The 27,212-nt window shown below is 40.9% G+C and overlaps 1 protein-coding gene and 1 long non-coding RNA gene across 2 annotated transcripts in view; both read right to left on the reverse strand.

The window, feature by feature from the left end:
• The window catches only part of LOC138950628 (prion-like-(Q/N-rich) domain-bearing protein 25), a 201,083-nt gene that overhangs the window by 88,584 nt on the left and 85,287 nt on the right, over positions 1-27,212 (reverse strand). The gene's annotated exons all lie outside the window — the stretch shown is intronic.
• Positions 7,872-26,444, reverse strand: LOC138950109 (uncharacterized). Its single transcript, XR_011450504.1, has 3 exons — positions 26,366-26,444; positions 10,220-10,300; positions 7,872-8,055 (listed from the first exon to the last, which is right to left on the reverse strand). It is a non-coding gene; the product is annotated as an uncharacterized lncRNA (long non-coding RNA).

Here is a 27,212-nt window from a genome sequence, read left to right on the forward strand (position 1 = left end):
TGTAAAATATGCCCTAAAACCCCCGAACTGGTAAGAGTTAACAGGTAAATGGAATAAGCATTTGAATATCGCTAGTGTTTATCGCATAAATTGAATCGACTAACACTGTAAACTGTAAACATAGCAGACAGATATTTAAGACAAGATGTCCGCTATTTATGTTGTGCAGTGCGTCATATAACCGGTCGGAAAGGAAGATAGCGACCAGATGACAGTATGAAGGATCTGCCGAGAAGCCGCCGAAGTATCATGCCTATAGACCCGCATAGCTGAGATTCGACGGGATTTCGAGAAGCTAGTGCAAGTTTATGGTTGTCCGTATAGTTGGACCATAGAGGTCACAGGGCGATAGAAACTGAGTAGACCGAGGTCGCCAGTAGAAGGAATTAGTAGTTAAATACATTTCCTAGTGAACGGCCATAGACGCTGTGTAATTCTGTGTATGAACAGAGTTAAAATATGTCTACAAGATCTTAATTACTTAACCTTCGCCAGAACACACACACACCCTTGCATAACCGACGATGCGGGTCGTCCATGGCCCATACTTTTTATAGAGGCCTCGAAGTGTTTATTCCTCAACCGATGGTGCGGGTCCTTCACGACCCATATTCTCCAAGAGAGTCATACATCATGTGATCATGCTTTTTTTGCGGGAAAAGTTGTGCTCCCGAGTTGCTGAGGCATGGAAGATAAAGATACACTAATTATCTTTCTTTATTTCTGTGTTTCCTTTTCTCTGATTTCATACCTCTCTCTTACTTTATCTCTGTATCACTTTCTCTGCCTCTCTCTCTCTCTCTCCCTCTCTCTCTCTCTCCCTCTCTCTCTCTCTCTCTTTCTCTCACTCTATCTCTCTGTCACTTTCTCTGTCTGTCTGTCTCTCTCTCTCACTCTATTTCTCTATCACTTTATCTGCCTCTCTCTTTGTGTATATGTCTGTCTGTATGTCTGTCTGTCTGTCTAGCAGTTTGTCTGTGTGCTTGTCAATCTGTTTATCTGTCTCTCTCTCTCTCTCTCTCTCTCTCTCTCTCTCTCTCTCTCTCTCTCTCTCTCTCTCTCTCTCATCATTTTCTTTCTTTATTTCTGTGTTTCCTTTTCTCTGATTTCATACCTCTCTCTTACTCTATCTCTGTATCACTTTCTCTGCCTCTCTCTCTCTCTCTCTCTCTCTCTCTCTCTCTCTCTCTCTCTCTCTCTCTCTCTCTCTCTCACTCACTCTATCTCTCTATCACTTTCGCCCCAGATTGATAGTCCTTGGCTGACCAGCTGCTCGCCCAAAATAAGGGATACCCTTCAATGGAAAGTTGGACTGAGAATCTGCCACCCAGAAGATTTTTATGCCATGTCTATCCGGCTTGGATGGCAGGTACTGCAGAAAGCTGCAGCGTCCCCCCCCCCCCCCCCTAAAGAGCACCAGCTGCTCGTCCACAGTCACATAGCAGCCTGGGACATAATGTTGGGACAAGTTCTTCATGAACTCGTCCCACATGTCACGGAACGGTGCACATATGTCTCTCTGCCTTCTGGCAGTTCTAGTTGATTTGTCGTCAAAACGCAAATGTTTCATGAGCAGCTGGAAGCGTCTCCTGCTCATGCATGCTCTGATCATAGTGAAACCATTCACAGAGTCCAACAATGTGTCAGTGTTGACTGTTCACAAAGCCTGGTTTTCTGGTACCCAGAAAAAGAAGCATACCAATGAGACCTTCACATTCAACTGTGTCCATTGGCTCCCACTTCTCCTTCAAGATCCGGGAACCTTCAATGTTTGTATACTGGACAATGTCACTTATCAGTTTGTCATTTACAAACAGCCTGTAAGCATCACGTGGACTGTTAGCATGCTGACAACCAACAGCCTGATTGCCAGAAACCCTGAAAACATTTCTGGCAAGGGTCTTTGCCTTGTTGGGGTTTGGATTCCTGCTCCATTTTGTCCCATTCTTGGCAGTTTCACCCGTGAATGTTGTGGCAGTCTGGCCCCTTCCCCCGAAGAATCAGACTCCTCACTGGGTGTGCCACTATCTGCTGGTGCAGGCGGCTCCTCTTCACTCGTCTCGTCATCTACACCGACAAGGCCTTCTTCTGTGTCCGAGCCTGCATCTGCATCCACATCTTGCGCTGAAACAAACATTGCCAAACTGATAATGCAACAGATGAAAAGAAAACAACTGCTCAAGAAACTATTCAGAAATTCCGGACTCTCTCTCTCTCTCTCTCTCTCTCTCTCTCTCTCTCTAGTCTCTCTCTCTCTCTCTCTCTCTCTCTCTCTCTCTCTCTCTCTCTCTCTCTCTCTCTCTCTCTCTCTCTCTGTGTATCACACATACAAACAAAGACACAAAAACACAGACCTCCCACTCGTAAACACATTGCATGTACATGCACACAGAAAACAATGCAAAAATTATAAAATAAAACCAGTGCAAATAAACCAGATGATCGTGCATAGTGATAAGCACACCGGCCGATATACACAACATAAACGAGAGAGAGAGAGAGAGAGGAGGGGGGGGTGTTAGTGGTTTGTAATATCATGTATATGGGGGGATGGGCGGTTCTATAACTTACACAGGCCCTCATCCTCAAAAGCGCCGCCTTCTGCTACTGCCAAGGCCTCAAATATGTTTGGTCTCTCCTGCGCATCTGCAACCAAAGACACAGGCCATTAATTTCATGAACAGATTGTCTCAAGGACTGGCCTCCAAGTTTGATCAAGCAAACAAGAATAAGAAGAAGATATCGATTTTCTATTACTTTCACCCTGAGACGATAAACAACATTGACTAACAATATCACGATATCACGACACCATTACATGCCTACACCACTGTGTATAAAAACAAATGGATGAAAATACAAGACCAAAGTTAAAAGAAACAGTAATAATAATGATAATAATGAATAATAATGAATTTTATTTATAATGCGCCTTTACTCATAGAAAAACAAGCTCATTGCACATTACAGAAAACTTTTTTTTTAAAGTAATAAGACAAGACTTAAAATCATTACAGACAGCAATTAGTGAGAACACCGAATAAATATGTAAAACAGTATGTACATTCAATGGCCAACCGGATAGAACAAGTTACACACACACGCACGCATACACACACACACACACACACGCACGCACGCATGCACACACACACACATACACACACACACACACACACCATTACATTGCATTACAACAATAACAACGACTCACCTTTTCTGCTCTCCATCCTTGCAGTTACAAGATGTTGCCGCTCTTTGGAAGTGAAGAATGACAAATATAATCATGCAGCCGAAGAGTGGCAGTGCTGCGATTGTCTAAGTGGCTCAAGGAGGCGTCCAGTTCTCGTAATTTCAAAAGCGACTGATTCTCAGAATTTCAAGACCGAAACAAAAGCGACTGATTCTCAGAATTTCAAAACCAAACCAAAGGCAACTGGTTCTCAGAATGTCAATACCAAAACGAAAGCGATTGGTTCTCAGACTTTCAAACAAAATGTGTTTATCCAGAACAAGCAGGCGTATGTTTTTTGCCAACAGTTTTTCTATAGGCCTGTATTGTCAGGAAAAGTATAAACAACACTCTGCCTAGAGCTACTTTGTACAGTATGGGTCGTGGATGACCCGCATCATCGGGAGAAGAATAATCAGCTGTCTAACTCTTTGAACATCATGGGCCCTGTGCGACCCGCGCTGTCGGTTAAGGAATAGTCACGTAGGGCACTCTTTAATATGTATGGGTCCTCCACGACCCGTATCGTCGTGAGTGTTATAATCAAATTAACACCGTAATGACCTAATTACCACTTCACCTAGATTAGCGTCCTCATGTGTGCATGTGCACAACCAGGTGATCAACAATTACATAAAGTTTCATTGATTTCTGTTCAGTAGTTTAGGAGAAATCTTTGGTTTATTGTGTCTCTGGGTCCTGGAGGACCCATGGTCAAAGGTAAAGGTTAAGGGGAGACCGGGCAGGCAAAATGAGTTATTTTTGGTCTCATACACCTTTTTGGGGTTGTTGCATTTTTCACACCTTTGAACATCCTGGAATGCATTCAATAATCTGCTTTTATCATTTTAGACATGTATTCATGTAAATAAAACCATTTTCAAACCGATGTTTTGTTGTTTTTGTCTGTGTTTTATCAAAAAAATCGAAAAAATTGTCTACTTTGGATACTCCGTGCTGGTAAATGTGCGCACATGACATGGCCCTTCGCTGTTCAAACTGTGTGGACATTTCCGTTCTTCAAGATGACGTCTTCACCATTGGGGAATTTCCGTTGACATAGGCACACAGAGAGATAATCCGTTCCAACCGAAACCCCGGAATTAATTATATGCAAATATATGTAGGTCAAAGGCATTTGGCGCATACTCAGAAGCAGCCGCGCAAGCGCAGTAGACAACTATTATCAGTCCCCGGTGTCAACAAATCCATGACTTTTTCACCGATTCAGCAGCATTTTTCAAAGTTTTGAGCTGCGGAGAACAACCCTAACATTGAAAATGTTCGGCATAGTGGCAAGAAATATCAGAGAAAGATGAACCAGCAGCAGCGAACAGTAGAAGGAAGTAACAACACTGCGAAATGAACCAACATTATCGCATTGAAGCAGACGACATTCTAAGATTCTTGACTCGACGAGGTGGGTTTTGCTTCTTTCTCTTTTCGATCTTGATTGTTTGACAACGTGATTTATTGCACATTGTTATGTTGTTGTTGTTGTAAGAATGTGTTAGGGTTTGCAGGTAAATGATAAACAGTTTGTGTCTGAAGTATTTTGCGGGTTTCTTGATCCAATTTACTGACCATGCCGCCGCCGCACCCCCCCCCCCCCTCGATCATCTCTGTGGTATAGTCTTCACAACCCCTATTTTATTGTTCTTCGCTGGCCAGTCCTTGAGAGCTTACTATGGTGTAACATGTCACCATTATTCTTTGTCTGGGGTCAAACTGAGAAGCAGCATCTGAGCGATGTACGACTGACACAGTTTCTGTTTCTGGTCATTGACCGTAGGAAAATAAGTACCCTACTGGAGAGCGTTCTCTAATTCTAAAGGATTGGTTTACACCAGCCTGGCTGACCAACCTATCATTGACAGCAATATTGTTGTCAAATCTTTTCCATTAACTAAGGAATAAAAAAAATAGATCCAATTTACTTCACCAAAGAAAAAAAAGAGTTAAACTAAAGGACTGGGGATGCAACTCATGAATCAAAAGCATAAAGATCACCTGCAAACAGTGCTAGGTTTAGGAAATCTGAAAATGTATACACACACACAGATCAGCTCAATCTATTGCTCAAAGGTCTATCCTGTACTGAATGCTTGTCTGATAGCAGTCTGATTATGAAAGAAGGTGATGCATCAGCCCAAGGATTTGCACAGGCCCTGCATCTGGAGTGCATATGAGTGTCCATTCAAGTCTGCAGTTGTTTACTCTTCTCCTGGTGTTTGCAACTCTTCGGGTTGTAAAGTTGCATTTAAAATAATCCGCTTATGACCATGTTGGTACATGAACTTGGAAAGGGACATTCAGCTTTACAGAAAATTGCTGCAGTTTTAGGATTGAGCACAGAAATACTGTAATTAAAATGTTGCAACTTTTGAATGGCTTGATAGCTTTGTTCCATTTGTGTATATATATATGTAATGTTGTTGATGATTTGTGAAGCATCATTTCTATGCAATGGAATAAGAAATCAGTGCATCCGTTGGGTTTTTATGAGTCTGACAGTTTGGTTCTGATCAATATTTTCATATCAGCACAAACACAGATAATTGACTTTTTTAATGTTTTCATATGATTTTTTTTTAAATAAAAAAAATCAGATAATTTGATTATCAAATCATTTCCCCTTCATAGTTAAAGTGTTATTCTGATTAAAAAAAAACACCCCATTAATTCAAGCTCTACTGTGGTACTAGTTTACCGAGGTACTGGTGGGACTCTTTTACATGCTGTTTTCTCTACATGTAATTTGAGACAAAATGTGGTAATTAAAATGTTGCAACTTTTGAATGGCTAAATGGATTTGTTCCAATTTTGTATATGTTGTTTATGATTTGTGAAGCACCATTTCTGTGCATAGAATAAGAGTACAGTGGATTCCTTGTGTTTTTATGAGTCTGACAGTTTCGTTTTGATTCATATCTGCACTAACATAGATGAGTTTTCAAATGATGTTAAAAAAAAGTCCGGATAATTTGATCGTCAAATCATTTCCCCATCATAGTAAAGTGGTTATTCTTATAAAAAACATATGAATTCAGGGTGCACTGTGCTACTTGTTTTTTTATGTACTTGTTCGAATCTTTCAAATGCTGTTTTCTCTGAATGTAATTTTCAGACAAAACGCTACAATTAAAATGTTGCAACTTTTGAAAGGCTTGATGGATTTGTTCAGTTTTTGTATATGTTGTTTATGAGTCGTACAGCATCAGTTCTGTGCATGGAATAAGAGTTCAGTGCATTGGTTGTGATTTTATGAGTCTGACAGTTTGGTACTGATTCATAATTTCTTATCCGGACTAAACCAATAACTGAAAATGCTAAATCAAAAACATATTTTGCTTTGAATTAATTTTCCATGCACAGAATTATTAAACACACACATATCGCTGCAAAGAAGAAAAATTGGATCAAAACATGCACTGGTTCACAAACTGCAACATTTTAAAAATAAGCACATTTTATGATGTTTTTCTCAGTTTTTGGTGAATAAAACCAAAAAAATTTGCTTTTCACTCAAAATTTAAAATGGTTTCCCTTAATTAAGTTATTCTGCTTGCAAAAATCAAACAAGCAGCAAACTTTTCAAAAAGAATTATTTTTTTGTTTGCCTACCCTGTCTCCCCTTAAGATGTAAGGAATGTTTAGTAGGCAGAGCAGACGGTGATTCAAGTCTGCCGGAATAGGAACTATAACTGGTTTTTTTTACTACACACGAGTCGTGAGTCGATACCCGTAAAATAGATATCGTGTGCCTGTGAGTTCACGGACTGTTTGTGTATTTCTCTACCTAAGTAAAGGGTAGAGAGTTTTGTTAGTGCAATTGTGTACGAGATTGTAATCCAGGGGCGGACGAGGGGGGAGGGGGCACAGGGGGCACGTGACCCCCCCCCCCCCCCGAAAAAAAATTTAAATTTTTTTGAAAGCTGATTCTATGACCATTTCTAAGTTCAAATGGCACCAGATGGCACCATTTTGCTTCTTTGGGCCAAAACATTTTCCGGGGGGGCATGCCCCCGGACCCCCCTAGCAAATTCGGGCGCTTTGCGCCCATCACATTCACTTTCGATTGAAAGTGCACCCCCCCTTACAAAGCAACTGATCCGCCCCTGTAATCTCGAGTTGTTTTTGCCTACAAAACTGTGAGTACCGGATTTTTGAATACCTAACATTTATGTTTATGATTGTGTGTATTTGTGTGTATGTTGTCATAGCTCAATAATACAGTGGATGGAACCTACATTTGGAGTTGTGTTTGATTCCTGTATGACAGCATATTAGCTCATTTGCATTCATTCACAGACAATAACAGGGCTAAGGTAAGTTTAGCTTTTACATCTGTTTGTATTGGCTGAAAGACCCCCGGAAAGTAAACAAAACCCCCCAACTGAAATGGTCGCTTCTCATTGACAATGTGCAGTGTAGGTTAATTGTCCTCAGATTGTGGCACTACCAAACAATGTGAATGACATTAGTCGATACTCCGCGAAAAGTGACGACATTTTGTTTCAACCTACCTTCCTGACCTGACTGCGAACACATGATGACGAGAACGACGACGATGGTAATGATGATGATGACGACTATGATGATAATGACGACGACGATGATGATGATAATGATGATGACGACGATAATGACTACGACGACGACGACGATGATGATAATGGTGATGCGGATCGTACATATGTACATACCACAAGTGGCGCCGTATGTTTTGGAGATGTTTCTCGAACATATACAATTAGAGCGTGTGCACACAGCCCCAGCCACGCATTGTTCCGTGTTGTTACACTTTTGGGCTTCACCATACCCTGCACACAATAGGTCAATCACATTTCGTCACGCACATTACGTCAAACTGTTATGTGACGTTACACTCTTGTGTGTCACTGTACACTGCACAAACACTTCACACACACACACACACACACACACACACACACACACACACACACACACACTACATCACATCTGCTTACCACGTGATTAAAATAAAGAATGCAAAAGAAGTTAGAGCCTTCACAAAACTCTAGCGTGTTATGTCATCCAGACAAATCTTAATTCTTGTGGACCTTCAGCAAGTTTCAAGATCAGGATGGGTTGGGGTTCTGTTAGAAAACAAACACATATCAATTTCTTTTGAAACTCCGCAGCATAATCGAATTTCAAAATGCTGCCTTCTGTTCCCAGGACCGGGACCGGTATCTTCGAAAATACCACAGAGCACAGCGGACACTTCCAATGGTGACTCACCTTTGACGCTACTGTAAAACAACTAGATCTGCATTACATTTCATTACAACTGCCGTCTATACAACGTCCGATTTGTGTTTTGGAAAAAAGAAATTTACGTGGAGAAATGGTTTGGCATTTTTGGTTGCGTCTTAAGAAAGTTGTTTCGTAACGATCCAAAGAAAAAATGCGTAACTAAATTGAATACCCATAATGCAAAGTCACTTCCGTCCGCTACAATTAACAAGAGACAACGCTTTTAATCAGCTCTGACATTAATGGGTTTTTGTGCGTCTACGCCGCGGGGTTTCCATTGTTGAGTATAATTTATGCGTTTGTGGATTGTGTGTGTTTGTAGTATTACAATCTTTGTGCGATTTTTCATGCAATAGGGTTTTTAAATTGGCGAATCTATCCTTGGTTCCTGCTAGAAGCCAGCGCGCCGATTGACGAGTGACGTCATGGTGTCACCCAGCCTCGATGTACAGACACAAAATTGGTCTGAATTCGCGACCCTGGGGCATTCGTTTGCTCGCAGATTCGGGGGATTCCTCAAGAATGACACGCAGGTGTCGGCTAGTTTGGGTTTCGGGACCTGTGAGATTGATGTGTTTGGAAGGGGAGGGTGGAAAGTCAAAGATTTGGCAAAATATGTAGGTCAGACGCTTAGTTAGTATGTGGAGTTGTTAGCCAGGTATTACTTCATGTGGATGTGTAACAGTTCCGAGAACCATGATGTAATTTCCTGTTGGTGTTCTGGTTGTCATAAATGTATTGAGCCTCAGAGGTTCCAAACTCGGGTTTGGTGGGGGTACTGGGTGCCAGAATTTGAGTTTGACACAGAAAACACAATGGGTTTGGAGTACTTTGGGCCAGATTTTAATCAATTTCTTTGGTTTGTATTTCAGACTCCCAAAATCTTGTGACAACTTCAGCGATTGGTGTTGATCTCACAACCGAGGTTGTACCTGGAACCAAAGTATGGAATTTTAACCACTTTTTACAGGCCGAACAGTGAAGGAGTTGTCAACTCCTGCAAGGAGCAGCAGACGAGTTCAAGGCTCATGTGTAATTCTCAGTAATCTGACAAACAAGGCCGTTTTCACATATATATCCTGGTTGGTTTTTGTTTTGTTTTTTTGCACAGGAATATGCCTCCCAGGAGGGCAGCGTCAAGGCGGGTAGCCGAAGTGACCCGAGCCGCTGCAGGTCGGCTGAAGGCCAGCAACCAGACAGCCTCTCAGAGACAACCCGGTGGGTTTGAGTCAGCCACAACAGGAGGGGAAGAAGGCGCCACTGCCTTGGCAGCGGTATTGGCGGAGCTACGCAGGGTACATGTGTCCATCTATCTAGTCAGCCCATGCCCTTACATTAAATTTGGTACATGATGAAAATTTCTTTGTTGAAATATGTATCAAAAATGTGATGTGTTAAATGTATATTATTTGACTGATGATATACATCAAGATGGTGCCTTTCCATAATGCAGTCGCTGAGTGAAATCACTCAGCGACAATACCATCACCAATGTGTTTGCGTTTGTTCATAGCATGAGTGTGGAAGGCGGTTAATTCCTGGTGGAGTAGACAGGGGAGGCAGTTCCTGAACAAACCTTTAAATGTAGTAATTTATGACACAAACCAGGGAGGAACATAAATTAATTTATGGGAGACCATAAAAACAGAGGTCGGAGGTGTTTATTACCTGTAGCACCTGAGTAATGTGACAAGGACAATAACTCACTGCACTTTTCGAGCTGGTCACAAAAGGTGTTGCTCCTGCATAAGGGGTTGCTCGCCGTACAGGTCTCGTTGAATGAGCTTTCTGAAACACACACAAAGCTACATGTATGTCATTGGCGTTAACAACGCTATGGAAGTGAACACAAACAAAGCTACAGGTCATTGCTGCTAACAACGCTATGGAAGTGAACACACAAAGCTACATGTATGTCATTGGCGTTAACAACGCTATGGAAGTGAACACAAACAAAGCTACAGGTCATTGCTGCTAACAACGCTATGGAAGTGAACACACACAAAGCTACAGGTTATTGGCGCTAACAGAGCTATGGAGGTGAACACACACAAAGCTACAGGTCATTGGCGCTAACAGCGCTATGGAGGTGAACACACACAAAGCTACAGGTCATTGGCGCTAACAGCGCTATGAGCGCTATGGAGGTGAACACACACAAAGCTACAGGTTATTGGCGCTAACAGAGCTATGGAAGTGAACACACACAAAGTTACAGGTCATTGGCGCTAACAGCGCTATGGGGGTGAACACACACAAAATAAAGCTACAGGTCATTGGCGCTAACAGCGCTATGGAGGTGAACACACACAAAGCTACAGGTTATTGGCGCTAACAGAGCTATGGAGGTGAACACACACAAAGCTACAGCTTATTGGCGCTAACAGCGCTATGGAGGTGAACACACACAAAGCTGCATTTTTTTTTTTTTTTTTTTTTTTTTTTAGTGTAAATTGACGATCATAAACTTTTTTTCAAGGCAAGGCAAGGAAAGACGATCATTGACCTTGTTTCAATCGTATGGCATTTCAGGCATGAACCTTCAACAACTAGATTTAGATATGGACATTTCCAACATTTCATGTACAAAAACTTTGAAACTAGGAGAAGCCATGGTTGAAAGTCGACACTGAACAATGTTCACTGCTGTACTGCCTAATTAAGTAATCTTGGTTTAATTTATCTAATTAACGAAATTTGAACACTTAGAAATAGAAACTTCCTGTCATTACAAAAAGTTCTGAAACTGAGAAAGTGACGATTCAAGTTTGACGGTTAACCAGGATAATACTGTCCAATGGTGGAGTCTTTCTTTTGTCTCAATTGTAAAAAGTCATGCATGAAAATGTCAACGTCAGGAAAAAGAAAATCAAAAAACAAGAAAGGTAGGTTGTTGGATCGTTGCTTATTGACAAAACATTACATTCATAGATATTTCGACCCAACGGTCTTTTAAGTGAACAGACAAACAAATATTCACACAAAACTTAAAGTCAAAAATCCTTTGTGAGCCCTATAGAGACCTTCTTTTGTCACAGTTGCAAAAGAAAATGCATGACCTTTCAACGCATGTACATTGATACGAAAAGCCTTCCCTGAGACACAACACCGAGATTGTATTTCTATTTGTCTGAATGTAAGGAACACTTAAAGGGAAAATAATTCCGCTGTAACCTTTTTTTTTTTCTTTTTTTTTTTCTCCTTTTTTTTTTGTTTGTTTTTTGTTCTCTTCTTTTTTTTATTTTTTTTCTCTTTTTTTTTTTTTTTACATTACAGGTTACATTACCATTAAATTGCTTTTAAATTCAACAACAATCTAACTAAGGACAATGGGGATAAACCTTTAGTAGCGCAAGTTCTTGTTGAAATACAATTTCCAATGGAATACGCGATTTAGTTTTCTTAACTTTGCTAATGCACATTTTTGCTATCAATAAAACATGGTTAATTAACACTGATTCCTGACATTTTTCAATTCCGAATAATACATCTGTAATAGACAATAAGAAAGCCCGACCTGTCAGACTGTTCAACATTTGTTCAATATAAGTCCAAAACCTTCTAATTCGGGGACACTCATAGAAAAAGTGTTCCATGACATCCAAAATATGTGGGCACTCGTTACAGTTTTTTGTTTGACTTACTTTCATTTTATGTAATAAAATATTGGTGGGATATAAATTGTGACAAATTTTCCATTGCAACACACGCAGGCGCACTTCTTTTGTCACCTGTCGTGGCAACAACCACGTTTGTTCGACAAAAACAAAATCTAGTTTTCTTTTCCAAAAATCGATTGCATGAGATTTTTCAAGGCTATAATTCCGTTTTTTCTTTAAATATAACTTAATTAACTTGGGTTTGCTTTTAAACACATTCAATTCATCATCAATCGTATCTACATTAGCTATATGTGCTGGGTTGTCTACAATCCAATCTTTCCATTGTTTTGGAATTGCATTCATCACAGCGTTGTATTCAAAAAAGGTTATTGCAGGGTTTTGCTGCACAGTGATCTGTACTTCTTCACATAACAGAAACTGATTTCTTTCAACATTCAACAAATCATTTATAACATTAACACCTTTCTGACGCCATTTTGCAAAATCCAACACTTTACCTTTAAACTGAATCAGTCTATTATTAAATAACAGTTGATTGCCAACGTCATTTCTGTCAACTTCCTCTAAACTTACTTTATTCTTATTTTCAAGATATGTCAAAAATACCTCTTTCCAGAAATCATTTTGAACTTTTTCAATTCCTTGTAATTCCTTTTGTGTGCAATTAATTTTTGCCAAATGATTAACATCTGTTAATTGTTGAATGTGCCATTTTGGAATTGCACTCCAATTTTCTCGACCTGCTTCATGCAACCGTCCAATCCAATTTAAATAAAACACTTTCTGTATATCAAACATATTGATCATTTTCAGTCCACCATGCTCATATTCAGACTCCATAATTTTCCTTTTTATCTTTTCAAAAGCTTTTTTATTGCTATATTGTTTTTGCCATACAAATTTGTATAGTTTCGTGTTTAGCTGTGTGAGAACTTGCTTTGGAAGACCAACAGACTGCATAATATACACAAATGGGGAAGTCAGAAACGTTTTAATAACTGTTATTTTCCCCTGTATACTGAGATCTCTTTTACTCCACTGTTTAATCATGACATCAAGACTCTTCATTTCGAGTTTCCAGTTTTCCTCGATGTCTTTTGCCATTTTACAACTACTAAATTTAATCCCTAAAATTTTAATCTCCTTAACAACGTGGAAAGGCAGATTAGGTTCCGTTGGTTCTCTCCCCATTCTCAAAGCTTTCGTTTTATCTAAGTTTAATTGTAGCCCTGAGACTTTGCTAAATTGGTTCAATATGTTCATTGCCATGTTAGCATCATCTCGGTTTTTTAAAAACAGGGTTGTATCATCTGCCATTTGTTTTATTTTTATGACCGTACCATCCTGATTAATCATGTTCGGTGTATTTATTCCAACTATAGGGCTGTTTCTTATCTTAATCGCCAACAGTTCCACCGCCAAGACGAAAGCCAACGGCGAAAACGGGCAACCCTGTCGAATTCCACTAAATACGTTAAACCTCTCCAATAACCAACCTCCATGATTTATACAGCTTGTAGTACCCTTTATCAAAATCTCCACCCACTTTTTAAAATTAGATCCAAATCCAAATCTGTCAAAAACATTAAGAAGTAGCGACTTTGATATACTGTCAAAAGCTTTTTTTAAATCCAGGGCAAGCAGATAACCCGCTTTTCCACTAACATTGAAGTAGTTAACCGCATCATCAATCGTTCTAATCACTGTTGATATATTTCTGTCTTTTAGGTAACCAACCTGATCTACACTGATTAGTTCATTAATTACTAAACCCATTCTTCTTGCCAAAACTTTAGCTAGAATCTTATAATCAGTATTAGTTAAAGTAATTGGTCTCCAATTACTTAATCGTTCTCTATCCAAATCTTTTCCTTTATGCAATAATATTATCACCCCTTGATTTTGCGTATATGATAACTCTTCCTTTCAAATGATTCATTAAATGAATCAACAAGCAATCTGTTTATCTTGCTCCAAAATACTTTCATAAAATCAATAGAAATTCCATCAATCCCGGGGGCCGAGCCATTTTTCATGCTACACAGAGCGTCGGCTGCTTCTGCGGGAGTAACTAACCCCTCACATAAACGTGACTGTTCTTCACTAAGGCGTGGAACAAATTCTTGCGACAAAAAGTCCAAACTATCTTTTACCGTATTTTCAGGATCAGTTTTCAGGCTATACAAAAGTGTGTAATATTCTTTGTGTTCTTGTAAAATCAATTTCTGGTTTGTTATTGTATCACCCGCTAAAGTGCTGAGGCGTGACATAATGTTTTTCTTCTTTTGTCTTTTTTCTAAGTTACAAAAAAAATTTGTGTTTTTTTCCCCCTCTTCTATCCACTTCACCCTAGCTCTAACCTGTGCACCCCTTGCTTTTTCTAGTTCTAATAATTCTAACTTTTGTTTCAATTTTAATTATTCTGTTTGCAACCCAATATTTTCAATCTTATTAATCAATAATCTTTCCAGTTCTCTACGGCGGGTTTGTAACCTGATTTCCTAATTTTTCCTATTACACGACTGTTTTTTACCAAATTCGATGCAGAAATTTCTTATCTGTGCTTTTGCTAATTCCTATCTGTTTATTGCTGAGGCATCATTCTCGGCTTCTTCAACCAAAACATCCAGAAATGAATTCATTTGTTCCAGAAAATGTTGATTTTTCAAATAACTGTTGTTGAACCGCCAGTAACCTGGACCTCTAATAAAATCCTTGTCATTCATTTCGACAACAACAGCTTTGTGATCTGAACTTGGAACACAAATATGATCTGCTGATACACACGATAACAACACTCCTCTAGATACAAAACAATAATTAAGACGCCTGGCAACAAAGGGGTTAAATCAGTTCCAGGTATAATCTTTTTCATCATCATGAAAGTATCTCCATATGTCAGTTAAGTTATTGGTTAAATCTGTGAAAACTTCAATTTCTCTGTTACTACGAGGCCGGCCAGAAATGATGTCAAGTTCATTGTTGACCACACAGTTAAAATCACCACATAAGATAAACTGGTCGGTTTCAAATTCATCCACAATATTTCTAATAGAACGGAAAAATGCCATTTTCTCATTTGATTCATTTGGAGCATACACATTTATAATATTAATGCACTGTTTTCTGTATTCTACAGAGATAACAACAACCCGTTCTTGTTTTTTTTACTAATTCAATTTTTCCATCAAAATGTTTTGATGTCAAAATGACCTCACCCTTACTGTAACATGTTCCAGCTTGTGCAAATACTTCCCCTCCCCATTGTTTTTCCCACAATATTACATCTTTACAACTTATGTGTGTTTCTTGCAAACAAATAATATCAAACTTTTTTTCTCTCAAAAATTTAAACAACGTTGTTCTTTTCCATTTGTTTCTCAGCCCTCTACAATTCAACGAACATACACGCAGTTTACTCGCCATTAGGGCATGATACGTTGGTATTGAACGTAGTTATATCACGTCTATACAGACTAGATACCAAAATCGTGATCAAAGGGCTCGTCCGTAATCCAGTCCAAAATCGAAATCCAAGTCCTGACACTGACAACCCGTTATCCCCACCTCTCTCTTTCATCAGGTACCTTTCCTTCACCTTCTACCCATCCCTCTCCCTCCCCCTGTTCTTCTCCGTTGTCACTGTCTGTTTTATCACGCCTTGGAAACTTGTCCACGGGTGAGCGGTCCTTCTCTCCAGAAAGGCGACGCTTGGGTGTTGTTGATCGCTGTCTCCCGTGCTCCACGCGTGGCATACTCATGGATAGGGTGAGCTGTCTCCTGTCGACTGGTGTTTTCTGCTCTTTTCTCCCTCTTGACAACACCTGTTTACCTCCACCTCCCTTCCCCTTTGTTTTGTCTGCACCATGTTCGTCTTTGTCAGTTTTGCTAACGCTTGGCACGTGCGGCGCGCTGTCATGTGTGGCTGCACTAGTGTCAATGGAAGACTGAGCCTCCACTACCGTCAGTGCGTTCGTCAGTGCGTTCGTCAGTGTGTTCGTCTGTTTGTCTCTGTCTTGTCCTGTCATGTTCTGCACTGTGTTGTTTCCGACGAAAGCACAGCCACTGTCCCCACGCTTATGCCCCGCCAACTTGCAAGCAATGCACACCACATCATTTTCACACACAGAGACATGGTGGTTGGTCTGCAGGCATTTTGAACAAAGCTACAGGTTATTGGCGCTAACAGCGCTATGGAGGTGAACACACACAAAGCAACAGGTTAGTGGCGCTATAAGCGCTATGGAGGTGAACACACACAAAGCTACAGGTCATTGGCGCTATGGAGGTGAACACACACAAAGCGACAGGTTATTGGCGCTAACAGAGCTATGGAGGTGAACACACACACAGCTACAGGTTATTGGCGCTAACAGCGCTATGGAGGTGAACACACACACAAAGCTACAGGTCATTAGCGCTAACAGCGCTATGGAGGTGAACACACACAAAGCTACAGGTTATTGGCGCTAACAGCGATATGGAGGTGAACACACACAAAGCTACATGTCATTGGCGCTAACAGAGCTATGGAGGTGAACACACACTGTGACAGCTACATGTCATTGGCGCTAACAGCGCTATGGAGGTGAACACACACAAAGCTACAGGTCATTGGCGCTAACAGCAGCTAAGGAAGTGAACACAACAAAAGCTACAAGTAATTGGCGCTAACAGCGCTATGGAGGTGAACACACACTGTGACAGCTACATGTCATTGGCGCTAACAGCGCTAAGGAGGTGAACAGACACAAAGCTACACGTCATTGGCGCTAACAGCAGCTAAGGAAGTGAACACAACAAAAGCTACATGTAATTGGCGCTAACAGCGCTATGGAGGTGAACACACACTGTGACAGCTACAGGTCATTGGCGCTAACAGCGCTATGGAGATGAACACACAAAAAGCTACAGGTCATTAGCGCTAACAGCAGCTAAGGAAGTGAACACAACAAAAGCTACAAGTAATTGGCGTTAACAACGTTATGGAAGTGAACACTCCCAAATCTACAAGTCATTGGCGCTTACAACGCTATGGAAGTGAACACACACACAGCTTCAAGTAGTTGGCGTTAACAACGATATGGAAGTGAACACACCCAGAGCTACAAGTGATTGGCGTTAACAACCCTATAGAAGTGAACACCCCCCTTAAGTTTTAAGTAGTTGGCGTTAACAGCGACATGGAAGTGAACACACCCAGAGCTGCAAGTGATTGGCGTTAACGACGCTATGGAAGTAAACACACACAAAACTACAAGTCATTGGCGCTAACAACGCTATGGAAGGGTACACACACAAAGCTACAAGTCATTGGCGTTAACGACGCTATGGAAGTGAACACACATTGATCTGAAAGTCACTGGCATTAACAACGGTACTTCTTTTCGCGTTTTTTTCCCTCCCTCCCTCTCTCTGGAAATCCTATATGTACTTACAAATCAAGCAATTCCGCTCGTCGGCAAGACCATTCATAGTGTGTTGGTCACTTAATTTTGCAGCGCATATTTCACACGTTTACAGCAAAGTGAATCAAAGAATATAACGTGTTCCCAAATAACTCTTTCAAGTGTGTATGGGTTGTAGTGGTGTAAGAAATGCATTTCTTTGCTTTTGCTGTGCAATACTGAGGCAAGCCTCACGCGAAATTGAGCGGCTTGTCTCCTCGAGTGGTCGGTAGTCTGTGGCAGTGAAATCAGGCGAAAGACTAACATTCCAGTGAGATTGCTTCCATCTGTGCTTTCTGCACAGGGCTCCCCTAACTGTGCGTCCTGTGTGCTATGCGCACTGGAAGAACAACACATGTACCATATTTAGTCATGATATTGTTGCTTCTGACATTGAAGAAAATTGGTCAAAACGTTTTGATAGAATTGAAAGAATTGTTGGAATGCGGCCAAGAAGAAATTTAAGTATTATCGGTAAATTGTGCGTTATTAAAACATTTTTGATATCCCAGTTTGTATACGTTTTTTAGGCACTCCCTGCTCCAACAAAAATGCTTGACAGACTAAACACTATCCTCTTTAAATTTCTGTGGAAATGTAAGTATTCAAACACTGATCAATTATAAATTGGCGGTTTTAATATGATGAATATGCATGATATGCAGACATCCTTTTTGTTATGTTGAGCAGCTAGGCTACAACAAGCAGATTTTAAAAATTGGAAATTATTTCCAAGATATGAGGTTCTTGGAAGTTGTCTGTCTTGTTTTAAATCGGGGGCGGGGATATAGCTCAGTTGGTAGCGCGCTGGATTTGTATTCAGTTGGCCGCTGTCAGCGTGAGTTCGATCCCAGGTTCGGCGGAAATTTATTTCACAGAGTCAACTTTGTGTGCAGACTCTCTTCGGTGTCCGAACCCTCCCCCCGTGTACACTACATTGGGTGTGCACGTTAAAGATCCCACGATTGACAAAAGGGTCTTTCCTGGCAAAATTGCTTAGGCACAGTTAATAATTGTCTACCTATACTCGTGTGACTTGGAATAATAGGCCGTGAAAGGTAAATTTGCGCCGAAATGGCTGCAATCTACTGGCCGTATAAAATTTCATCTCACACGGCATCTCTGCAGAGCGCCTAGAACTGTACCCACGGAATATGTGCGATATAAGCCTCATTGATTGATTGATTGATTAAATCAACTGCCACACCAAGACGGTTTGTATGCCTGATTAGAATAAAATCGACATTTTAGCAACAAGGTTTTAAAACATGGATTGAGAATAGACATTTGTTTGTTTTTGTAGAAAAAGCACTTTTTATTGATCAATATTTGTGGAATAATGCAGGTATTGTTAAAAAAAAGTTTTATGTTTTGAAAATTGTATTAAAGGTGATTTTAATGTTGTACGTGATATATGGATAGACGATAATATTGTGTGTGTATGTGTGTGTGTATGTGTGTGTGTGTGTGTGTGTGTGTGTGTGTGTGTGTGTGTGTGTGTGTGTGTGTGTGTGTGTGTGTGTAAACAGCATGGATACATGATTATATTGATGTCGCAAATGTTGACACCGTCGACACAACGGCATTATTTGATACATTCTTGTCCATTTATGTTATGTAAGATTTCGCGCCAAAAGTAAATGTTAATTTTCTGTGCCACAGATTAAAGGTTGTCGTCTACATGTTTTCTTTTTTCTCAATAATATGATATTATGGTTAGATTTCGCTGAAAAGTTATGTCAGATGATGAATAAACCATGGGGAAAAATGTTAAAAAGTTGTTATTTTTGATACGTGTTAGTAACACTGTCAATGTTTTGATTTCCATGTGCAGAGAGCATGTGCTTTGACTATAAATATCGACCAATCAAATTCATGTCACTATGCTGACAGCCACACCCACACAATCACAGCAACAGTTTGACACTGGGTATTGGAGCGCTGTCCACGATTTTTTTTAAACGCACGAAATGCATGGTATTCGAGAGAAGTTTTGCCCTCGGCATTTGTCAGATAAGGATATCCTACTACGTTGAATTACTAGAATGAATTTTCAATTAGCTACCCTGGCTTCGTCCTACCTGATCGAAGGGTGGTGTATTTTTGATATTTGTTGGGAATAGACTCAGTATTTCAATTGTCAAATGCCGATTTCTGTATAAAAATTTAGACAAGGACCTTTAATGTACAGTTAAACATACAGATAGCAAATGTGTTATATAATGCTATTGTTTATTGATTAAAAGGGCAGTGTAGCTTGCCTTAATGTTCTCGATGAAAACAATTCTCTCGCAATCCACAAACATCTGACAGATTTATTTCCGGAACTGGTCTATATCACGTGGTTTCCTGGTGACAAACTATCGCCTTGGGCTTTGCAAGAGGGAAGGCCTGCTTCGTATCAAGACCTTATTATCAATCAATCAATCAATCAATCAATCAATCAATGAAGCTTATATCGCGCATATTCCGTGGGTACAGTTCTAGGCGCTCTGCAGTGATGCTGTGTGAGATGAAATTTTATACGGCCAGTAGATTGCAGCCATGTCGGCGCATATTTACCTTTCACGGCCTTATTCCAAGTCACACGGGTATGGTAGACAATTATTAACTGTGCCTAAGCAATTTTGCCAGGAAAGACCCTTTTGTCAATCGTGGGATCTTTAACTTGCACACCCAATGTAGTATACACGGGGGGGTGGTTCGGACACCGAAGAGAGTCTGCACACAAAGTTGACTCTGTGAAATAAATTTCCGCCGAACCTGGGATCGAACTCGCGCTGACAGCGGCCAACTGAATACAAATCCAGCGCGCTACCAACTGAGCTATATCCCCGCCCAGACCCTCACGACTACAATCAGTTTATTTGAAAATAACTGAAGGTCCCCGTGTCAGGAACCGATTTATTGACAAATACAAGTCACTGAATGGTCAGTTTTCGAAACATGTGAGAAAAACAAAGCACCAAGGACAGGCATGGGAATTGATTTAAAGAAAAAATCTCTGAAAAGTTGGGGGCATGCTTCCCTGGAATTTTAATAACATCTAAATTAAAATCTTTGCAATTTGGCGCTTTTTGATAGTATTGTTTCATGAAAATAATGTACACAGCAAAACACCTGACTGAAATTAATACATGTTTTGTATTGCCAGTAACCAACGATCATTTTAATCCTTTAACTAAATCTAAGGACATTAATCATACTAGGCTGCTTGTTATTGTGTTTTGTTGTTGTTCTTCGATTGTTTTTCTCTCGATTGTTTTTCTCGGAAGAGGATTTTTTCTCTCTCTGAAATATGTACCGAGAGAGAGAGCGAGGTAGAGAAATAGAGATAGGGGGAGTGGGTTGGATGGGTGTGGGGAGGCAAGAGAGAGAGGGAGAGAGAGAGAGAGAGAGGGAGAGAGAGAGAGAGAGAGAGAGGGAGAGAGATAGAGTGAGAGAGAGAGAGAGAGCGAGGTAGGGAAATAGAGATAGGGGGAGTGGGTTGGATGGGTGTGGGGAGGCAAGAGAGAGAGAGAGAGAGAGAGAGAGAGAGGGAGAGAGAGAGAGAGAGAGAGAGAGAGAGAGGGAGAGAGAGAGAGGGAGGTAGAGAAATAGAGATGGGGGGAGTGGGTTGGATGGGTGTGGGGAGGCAAGAGAGAGAGAGAGAGATAGAGAGAGATAGAGAGAGAGCGAGGTAGAGAAATAGAGATGGGGGGAGTGGGTTGGATGGGTGTGGGGATTCAAGAGAGAGAGAGAGAGAGAGAGAGAGAGAGAGAGAGAGAGAGAGAGAGAGAGAGAGAGAGAGAGCGAGGTAGAGAAATAGAGATAGGGGGAGTGGGTTGGATGGGTGTGGGGAGTCAAGAGAGAGAGATAAAGAGAGAGATAGAGAGAGATAGAGCTAGAGAGAGAGAAATAAAGAGAGAGAGAGAGAGAGAGAGAGAGAGAGAGAGAGAGAGAGAGAGAGAGAGAGAGAGAGAGAGAGAGAGAGAACGAACGAACGAACGAACGAACTTTATTACTCAAGGATGGAGATTTTAGGCTGACGCCTAGTCTTACAATCTGTCCCTGCTAAAAAGTAAACATGAATTAAGATGGATACAATGACAATCGTAAACCGACACAAGGAAAAAAAAAGAAAAAAAAAAGAAAAAAAAGAAAAAAAAAGAAGTTATACATGTAAAGATTAATTATGCATTATCACAACTACTACATAATCTTTACGAATAGAGAGCGAGAGAGAGAGAGAGAGAGAGAGAGAGAGAGAGAGAGAGAGAGAGAGAGAGAGAGAGAGAGAGAGAGAGAGAGAGAGAGAGAGAGAGAGAGAGAGAGAGAGAGAGAGAGAGAGAGAGAAGTCAGAAGTCAGAAATTTTATTCGCGTAAACACAGGCCCGGTTCATAGCGAACAGGGTGCTTGGGGGTTTGGGTAATCGAACGATCAGCAATCGTCAGTGTTCACATTGGGTTCAGTCCTTTACAAACACGTAATGCATCGTTCGGAAGCATCCGACTGGTATTCCAAATCAGGAAATAACTGTTCCGTTTTAACAAGATATTTTTCAATACCGATCGCAGTTTGTCATTCACAACACAAATATGAATCTGTGTTCCCACGAGCTGTTTAGCTTCGTGAAAAGTCAGTCTGGCATGGCACGCAGGTAGCATTGTACCAATGTAGACAGGACCTGGAGATCTGCAGTCAAATGGTCGATTTCTTCTCAAAAGGCGTTTAGTACGGTTGCTAGAAGCGCTGACCAACAAGTGTTCAGATATTTTTCTAATTGTCGTTTCTAGATAGTAAAATATGTGTTGAAAACAGTTAGCTATCGCACCATCAAGAAATCGGTTCCCTAGTACCCCTTTAAGGCGGGAACGCGGAATAACGCCGAATTGCAATTGTCGCCTAAGACCGAATTCCATTTGTCGCCTAACTTAGAATTTGTTCTTTAGCCAAATGTCGCCTAATGTCGAATTGCCAAATGGCGCCTAACACCGAATTCCCATTGTCGCCTAACATAGAATTCCAAATGTCGCCTAATGTCGATTTGCCAATTGTTGCCCAACACCGAATTCCCATTGTCGCCTAACATAGAATGCCAAATGTCGCCAAATGTCGAATTGCCAAATGGCGCCTAACACCGAATTCCCATTGTCGCCTAACATAGAATTCCAAATGTCGCCTAATGTCAAATTGCCAATTGTTGCCTAACACCGAATTCCAAATGTCGCCTAATGTCGAATTGTCAAATGGCGCCTAACATAGAATGAGAGAGAGAGAGAGAGAGAGAGAGAGAGAGAGAGAGAGAGAGAGAGAGAGAGAGAGAGAGAGAGAGAGAGAGAGAGAGAGAGAGAGAGAGAGAGAGAGAGAGAGAGAGAGACATATTGCCAAGAACAGAACGCAAAATAAAGAAAAGAACGCCAAGTTGAGCTTTATTCACAATTGAGAAGGGTAATGTTGAGCTTCACGTAAATTTCACGTACATTTCGCGTTGAGTTTGGCGTGATGTGAACAAAGTGTTCGGAATCCAGCTATGATGGCCAAAATTGAAAACAAGCATTATATAAAGTCACAACGAATCAAAGCAAGTTACACAGTTCCGAGTCTGCCACCATGTATACCACATTTGAAGGAAGAAGGAAGGACACCACTTTATATCGACATGAATACCATGAGTACCGAGGTACAAAGCGCATAGGGTTGTCGCGATACCTGTCATGTACGGATGCAGACTGCAAGGGCCGAGCAGTCATCAGAGATGGCGTTTGCAGAGTCACCAACCCTCACTCACACGGACCGCTTCCAGACAACCACTTCAAGATGTAAAAAAGTAATTCGGTGTTAGGCACCATTTGGCACTTCGACATTAGGCGACATTTGGCATTCTATGTTAGGCGAAAATGGGAATTCGGTGTTAGGCGACAATTGGCAATTCGACATTAGGCGACATTTGGCATTCTATATTAGGCGACAATGGGAATTCGGTCTTATGCGACAATTGGCAATTCGATATTAGGCGACATTTGGCATTCTAGGTTAGGCGACAATTGGCAATTCGACATTAGGCGACATTTGGCAATTCGTCATTAGGCGACAATGGAGCAATTCGACGTTAGGCGACAATTGGAATTCGGTGTTATTCATGTTACCCCTTTAAGGCTCTGGAACCACCCCGGGTGGCAATATCGGGTCGCAACAAAGAGTGTTCCCCATAGCCGGAAAGAGCCTCAACCGTGAAAGATAGAAAAAAAGGTATTGAACAAAAAAGACGCACAACACCAATGTGAACCATTTGTGTTATCATACTTATATTAAAATATTGATGACCATGGAATAAATGGGTTATTTTTAGATTTCTGACAAAAAATTGCGAAAAACATGACAAATTGTCTTTTTTATAGCCTAAACTATGAAAGATTTAAAGACAAGTGTGCACATCCTAGATACTGGGTCACAACTATGGGACATGGACACCAGAAAAAAAAGCATGACTAAATGGAGTAAAAAACACTTTTTCACGTACAACAGACTGTCCTTCAAATTAATTCATCAATGAGAAGGCCTTATGTTTAAGCATTATTCTAGAAACGGCATGTATATGCGTGTAGTACGTTTGATGTCGTGGGTTACATGGTTTCCATTTTGGGCTTTTATCTCCAACAAACTCCCAGAAGAAGAAAAATGGATGTAATTCTTGAGTGTGTATGTCGAGAATAATCCTTCAGCTGACCCATAAACATCACAATAAAATTCACAGAGCTTTATTCTCCATTATGTACAGCTGCAACACAGACTGGTGTATTTTTGTCCCAGTTTTAGGTGCTGTTTTGGGGGCATTTTGGCTAAACATTAAATCGTTTAAAACCCACAGCAATGTTTGGAAACCCAAACTTGGTTGTTACAGTAAGTCAAATCCATCCCCTTTGACATCAAAGCATCCCCTTTGTCATCCATTGCACAGAGATATTGTGACAGTCATTCAAAGTTGACAACCCATAGTATTTCCCAGTATCTAGGACGTGCACAAGTATTAAACACAAAAGATAGCAATGGATAATGGCAACAACATTTGCTCTCATTGTTGTACAAAATTGTTGATTGTTTTTTAATACTTTTCCGTTTTTGTGGATTTCACAAAGCATACCAATTAAACGGCAGTCCAGGTAACTCGTCCGAATTTTTGCGGCTAAGAGCCTCAACATTTGAAGATAGAAAGACTATCATTGAACAAAAACTATGGTAAACACTAATGTTAATAACTTTTGATCTCACACTGATATTGAAATATTGATGACCATGCAATTAATGGGCTATTTTCAGACATTTGGGTACAAAATCGCCCAAAACATGACAAATTGTTTTTTTTCTAGCCTAAACTATGAAAGATTTAAAGACAAGTATTGAATATAAAAGATTGAACGGGATAATAGCAACAACATTTGCACTCATTGTTGTACAAAATTGTTGATTGTTCTTGAATATTTTCCGTTTTTGTGGATTTCACAAAGTGTACCGATTAATCGGCAACCCGTGTCAATCATCCGAATTATTTCATGCTGCGCCAAAACGATTGAAAATGGATGGAATATTAGTGTTTGAAGACAAAAGGCGCACATTGTCATGTTAAGCATATCTTGTTACACCGTATACACATCAAAATCGTAATAGCTCTGGTTTGAATGTTACAATGTTTGATTTTGTGCAAGTTACACACATTGATACTGACAAAATGTAATGATTTTCCAGGACAATATATCCAGCGCGCTCTTTGGGTCCCCAAAACACTGTACATGGTGAGTCTCATTGTGGTGCCAAAGTAGAAAATAATTATATTCACTTTAGCGATAGTCCGCAGTAGACGACATCAAATGACACAGACTGTAATGATAACTCAAAACTCGTCATCGCTTTCAGCAAACGCGTCAAAGTCAACCTCCTCATCTTCTTCCTCGTCTTCCTCGTCATCCTCTTCTTCACAACCACCATCTGCCAGAAGATCGATCAGCGACACAGGTAGAATGGGCTTGAGGCACCACACGGGTTCCAGGACACCGTCTGCATTTGTCGTCCATCCCTGCCCCTGGTCGTAGGGTTTGGGCCTCTCCAGAATGCCTTCATGAGCACGCTTGTACAGGGCAACGCGGTGGTTTACTCGCTGAATGTGCGGCATCAGAGCAGATTGGCAGGGAGGCATGCGGGCTAGATCGACCTTACACTTGGACGTGAGTTTCTCGTTGTCTCCCACCATCTTGCGGAGTAGCTTTCCACGAACGACATCAACTGATTTCTCACGACTGTAATTGTACATCAGGCACGTAAACTCTTCCAACTGCTTCACCACCCGAAGTTTGACATCCCAGTCGTCACCAAGCTGCCTGAATGCCGTGTGAAACTTGGGGTTCTTCTCCAGTTTCTTAAGGGGCCCCACCTTCCCCTTTCCTTTGAATGCACTGGTGCAGTCCTATCCGCTGTACACATAGAACCCAAGAAGAGTGGCACAGTAGTCATGCCCCAGGGACTCTGCAAGCTCAGAGAGGTTGATCAGTTGCCGATGTTTTCCTGATCCCGTATCCAGGTATACAGTCAACTTGATGGCTTCAGCGTGGTAGAGAAGAATGACAAAGATGTCCGTGTCCGGGGTTCTTCAGAGAGAGAGAGAGAGAGAGAGAGAGAGAGAGAGAGAGAGAGAGAGAGAGAGAGAGAGAGAGAGAGAGAGAGAGAGAGAGAGAGAGAGAGAGAGAGAGAGAGAGAAATAGAGATAGGGGGAGTGGGTGGGATGGGCGTGGGGAGTCAAGGCGCTCACTGCAAAGGCCGTCGATGTCGCAGATCGAAGTGGTCATACAATCCATGTCCTTTTTACAGATCTGGCCCAGCATCAGTCCTGCAACACACCAAAACATTTAATTTTCATTCTATTATCCCATTGCTTGCAAATTCGAGTTGCTTCCTTCCAGCGGAAAGCTAGCAGCAACAAGAGTTGCACTACATAGGTGTAATCAGCCATCCCCAATGTATTGCAGAATGACCCAGGTCATTAACCTGCCAGTGTGGTGATACGGGGATTCAAGTCAACACATACATGTGACTCGTGGCATTTCAGTCGTGGATTCGAACCCGCGATCTAGGATCCTAAAATCACAAGTCCAGTGTTCGACCAACTGAGCGACCTGGCCTCAAGTTATGTAACCTGTAACATGTGTTAGACCATCCTGAACTCAGGTCAAAATGAGTTCGGCTCATTCTCTCCCTGACAGGATGCCTTGAATTTTCTTGTCTGGCAAGGAAACCGTTTTTTTTTTTTTATTATTATTATTTTTTTATTTTTTTTTACATATTTAGAGCTTTATGTAATGTATTATTGATATAAGCAGATTCGCGATCGTCGATAATGGTTTTTCATGGGCTTTTGTAATTTTTAAATTACAAAGGAATTGATATGTAAGACAGTTTCAAGCGAGCTATTTTTCGCGGCTGTATTTACTGTGCAAACAACTCTAAATATGGCAAAAGTGTCACGTGATAATCAACCGTTTGGTTTCGGGGCTAACTGGAGCAGACGATTTTTTTCTGTAACCAGTTGACAGTCATCAAACCATATATTACGGTCTCCTTCCGGCAGCAGTCCCAAAATTTCGACTTGTTTTGACCTT

The sequence above is a fragment of the Littorina saxatilis genome, linkage group LG16 (genome assembly GCF_037325665.1).
Source record: "Littorina saxatilis isolate snail1 linkage group LG16, US_GU_Lsax_2.0, whole genome shotgun sequence".
NCBI lineage: Eukaryota > Metazoa > Mollusca > Gastropoda > Littorinimorpha > Littorinidae > Littorina > Littorina saxatilis.